This window comes from Lactuca serriola, chromosome 9, assembly GCF_051521515.1.
Source record: "Lactuca serriola cultivar US96UC23 chromosome 9, Lser_US96UC23_V15, whole genome shotgun sequence".
NCBI classification, from domain to species: domain Eukaryota; kingdom Viridiplantae; phylum Streptophyta; class Magnoliopsida; order Asterales; family Asteraceae; genus Lactuca; species Lactuca serriola.
In genome coordinates this window covers 224,362,525-224,366,886 of record NC_136416.1, presented here as the reverse complement: position 1 = coordinate 224,366,886, position 4,362 = coordinate 224,362,525, and the positions used below count along the sequence as shown (strand labels likewise).

The 4,362-nt window shown below is 35.8% G+C and overlaps 1 long non-coding RNA gene across 1 annotated transcript; it reads right to left on the bottom strand.

Annotated features, from left to right (window-relative positions):
- Positions 1–1,436: 1,436 nt before the first annotated feature.
- LOC145073670 (uncharacterized) lies at positions 1,437–4,066 on the bottom strand. Its single transcript, XR_013691487.1, has 3 exons — positions 3,652–4,066; positions 2,875–2,968; positions 1,437–1,577 (listed from the first exon to the last, which is right to left on the bottom strand). It is a non-coding gene; the product is annotated as an uncharacterized LOC145073670 (long non-coding RNA).
- Between the last annotated feature and the right edge of the window lie 296 nt (positions 4,067–4,362).

Below are 4,362 nucleotides of genomic sequence, written 5' to 3'. Positions count from 1 at the left end.
CATGGTTTGTATAAACAAGGTTTTAGATATTCATTTAACAATGAAATTGGATATATTAATGCTTTTTATAATGGTAAATTTTATTTTGAAGCATTGCCTTGTAATGGTATATATGAAAATGTGATGGTTGTAGACAACTTAGGAAATAATGTATTGCATATTGATTCGTCCAATGGTTTGGACAAGGCATGCTTGTGGCATTGTCATCTTGGACATGTCAACAAGAAGCACATAGCCCAACTCCAATAGGATGGAGTGCTGGAGTCATTTGACTTAAATTCGGATGACACATGAGTATCTTGTTTGCTTGGAAATATGACCAAGTCACCTTTCACCCGTACTTGTGAAAGAAGTGAGGATTTGTTGGATCTCATACACACCGATGTATGTGGACCCTTTAGATCCACCACAAGGGATGCTAACCGCTTCTATGTAACCTTTATCGACGATTATAGCAGATATGGATATATCTACTTAATTAAGCACAAGTCGGAAACCTTTGAAAAGTTCAAAGAGTTTAAACATGAAGCGGAGAATCAATTGGGCAGGAAGATAAAGATGCTCCGATCTGATCGAGGCGGTGAGTATCTTAGTATTGAGTTTCACAACTATCTTAAATAATGTGGAATTGTTTCACAACTGACGGCACCTAGGACACCACAACTAAATGGTGTGGCTTAGAGGCGCAATCGAACCTTGTTCGACATGGTTCGTTCCATGATGAGTCGAGCTTTGTTACCTATCTCATTCTAGGGGTATGCCTTAGAGACTACCGCCCATATCCTTAATCTATTCCTAACTAAGAAGGTTGCCAAAAACACCTCACGAAATGTGGACATGGAAGGTTCCCTCATTAGCGCATATCAAGGTTTTGGGTTGCGAGGCTTTCGTAGGACAAGAGACTCACGACAAGCTCGAACCTCGTAGTGAGCATTGTACTTTCATCGGCTACCCACATAAATCCTTTCTATCTTTTTTTATAGACCTAGTGAGAACGTGGTCTTTATAGCGTGAATGAGCGTCTTTCGTGAAAGAGAACTCATATGCCAAGAGGATAGTGGGAGGAAAATTGACCTTGAAGAGCTTCAAGAGTTAAGCGATGAAGGAACCTCTACAACTAGCACTCAACCTGAGGATGAGACTCCTATTGAACCAGTTGATGAGCCCTTACCTCTAAGACGTTCCAGTAGAGTTAGTGTTCTACCTGTGTTGTATGGTTTTCATATAACAAGTGAAGGTGATACGTTTATCAGTGATATCGCACTGATAAATTTGGATAAACCTAACAACTACAAGGAAGCCATGGTGGGCCAAGAGTGTCACACCCCCGGCCAAGGCGGAACACGCCGGGAGCGGGACTGAGTTCATGGATCACAGATAAACTGAATATATAGCACAAGTACAACGATAAACAAAATAGCATTTGTATTCCATCATTAAGTTTGAATACAGGGTTCTTATAGATAATAATAGTACAATAGTTGCCTTTAACAGATAAACAAATAACAGGAATAAGCTAGCTAGATCGTCTGCATTCCACGACTAATCTTCTTGCTGAAAGCCTGTCTGATGATCCCCTAAGAATACATGTAAGTTTGAAAGTCAACACAAAGGTTGGTGAGTGTCACAGGTTTTCTGCTAACGCAGTAATACTTTTAGTAAGTCTAAAAAGTATTATCTTTGTATGTATAACAACAGTTAAACAGTGTTTGCAATGAGTCTTTAAAAGCCAACATGTATAGTTTGTATAAGTAAACCCATACGTAAAACTGTGTTTCTAATGAATCTTTGAAAGCCAAAATGTTATGTTTCATAAGTAATTCCATACTTAAAACTGTGTTTGTAATGAATCTTTGAAGCCAAAACATTATGTTCCATAAGTAATCCCATACTTAAAATTGTGTTTGAAATGAATCTTTGAAGCCAAAACGTTATGTTCCATAAGTAATTCCATACTTAAAATTTTGTTTGAAAGCAACCAAATCCATGGTTGTACGGGTAACGAAGAAAGTTTTCTGCCAAGGTTGTACTTCACAACCGCAGATACGGATAAACAAACATACGGATATACGGATACAATTATCTGCCAAGGTTGAACTTAACAACCGCAGATACGGATAAACAACAAGTATATTTGATAATCATACATATAAAGTGTACGATACTTGTTTAAACAGTTGACAAAACTTAGTATAGTGTACACAAGCACATGTATGAGCCTAAGATACAAGTTCTATAACTTGTATAAACGTATAAACCTATATATTTTTGTCATAAACAGACATACGGATATACGGATGAAGTTATCTGCCAAGGTTGAACTTAACAACCATAGATACGGATAAACAGGTAATTGACAAGTATATTTGATAAGCGTACACATTGAAGAGTACAATACTTTTATAACTATATAAACTTATATGTTTCTATGTATGTATGAGGTATAATTAGACTACCAAGTTGATAACCGGCTATACAGTTTTAGCACAATTTTTGTCGGAACGTATATGATATTTTTATTAATCGTATTATCTTAACAAAATAACATATAAAAGTATTGAGGTTTAAAACGATTTTGTTTACTTAACATGTAAGCGTTTAAACAATTATTTCTAAAACTGGTAAAGTATTTACACAAAACAATGATATTTTTTTTTGTGTATTTTGTATGGTAAATATTACTTAGTACACGTACCGTAAGTAGTAGCGTGATAAATAATATTTTTTTTGTGAATTATATTGCATAAAAACGGCAGTGTTGTATGTTTAAACAAAGTATTTAGAAAATAGATATATACTAGATATACAAGTACTACATGTATTCCCCCCCCCCCCCCCCACGAAAATATGTAAAAGTGGGGCCGTAACACTCACCTTAAAGGGTGGTTGATGATTTGTTTCGAGTATTTGATGCGAGAAACCGAGAAGTGTCGCTTTGATAACGAACCGTCAAGATTTATTTAGTTTCCTAGAAATATTAACTTAAATTAATAAGGGAAAGGTTAATTGGTATTTTAACTAAAGCACATGACCCATCTTCTAATTTAAATAATTTAAATGAGACTAAGTTTGTTAATAATTTCCAGATAAAGGTTAAAATGATTTATTTAATTTCTATGTTTGTCGTTGGATTTCTTTTGTAAATAAAACCCATGAGAGGGTTGCCATGTAAATAAATGGAATGAAAATTTATTGATCTGGACTTATTTTCACAATTTTTCGAGTGATCGGTTGTGAATTTAAAGCTTTTGGACTAGATTTGCAAAGGATTTTCGAAATGGTTATATTGAATTAATTTGAAAATGCAAGTTTGGTATATGTTTGAATCACTTACTATCAAAATCGATGGCATGTATTTAAAACAAAATCGATGGGACCAATTTTGATAGCAATATCAAAGGGAGGGTGTAAATAATTAATTTGGAATGGAAGAAGGACTAAAAGTGTTTATTTTAAATGCAAGTTTGGAGTTTCTACTTGTTTTGTAAAGATTTTAACCCGGTTTGATCACCTTCCTGTGATCAACGCGTATGTATCATACAAAAAAAATGATAAAAAGTAAATTATGGTATTTGTTTTATGATAGTTTACGAACGAGAAACACAAAGGACGTACAAATTAAAAATGGTGGTGGGGGTGATCGTTACTTACAGCGGCAGCAAAAAAAAATAAACAGGAGGTGGCGATGGGTGGCAGCGTGGTGGCTGACTTCGTGTCTCTTCCTCCTTTTGATCTGGAAAACAGTGAGGTAAGGAGGCTAGGTATGTGTTCATGAACAAGGGGTTATAAGGAGGGTTAATGTAGTAGAATGATGGTGAATTGGTGGTGTTAGGATGGTGGTTTTTGGGTGTTCTTGGTGGTAAACCGGGAAAGAGATGGAAGGTGGTTTTAGAGAGAGATAGGGACGTTTTAGAGGAAGAGAAGATAGCTGGAAGTTTTGTGAGGAACATGAGGATCCAAGGCTCCCTTTTATAGCCATGAACACACACATACACTCTCATATGATCCATACCTTCTATCAAATCACAACCCATGCTTTGTACCATTTAGAAAGAGTTTAAGCAATATGATAGAGTATAGGATGAAGGAAGAATATGTGGGTAAGGGGTGAGAATGAGCTGGATATTTTGGTTCGTACAAGTCTAGTGGGTCCCACATTGGGTTGTATGTTCATTCATTAATTGCTCAAAAACACACAAAATCGGGTGCATCGGGATCCGTGCGTCGATAATATTTTTAGAAAATACCTTTAGATAGAGTTTAATTCAAGGATTCCAAAACATTAAACGGATTAATTTTTGGAGTTACGGAACTCCGGGAAATCGCATTTAAAGTTTTGCGTTTAAACGGCTCGCGGTGTCC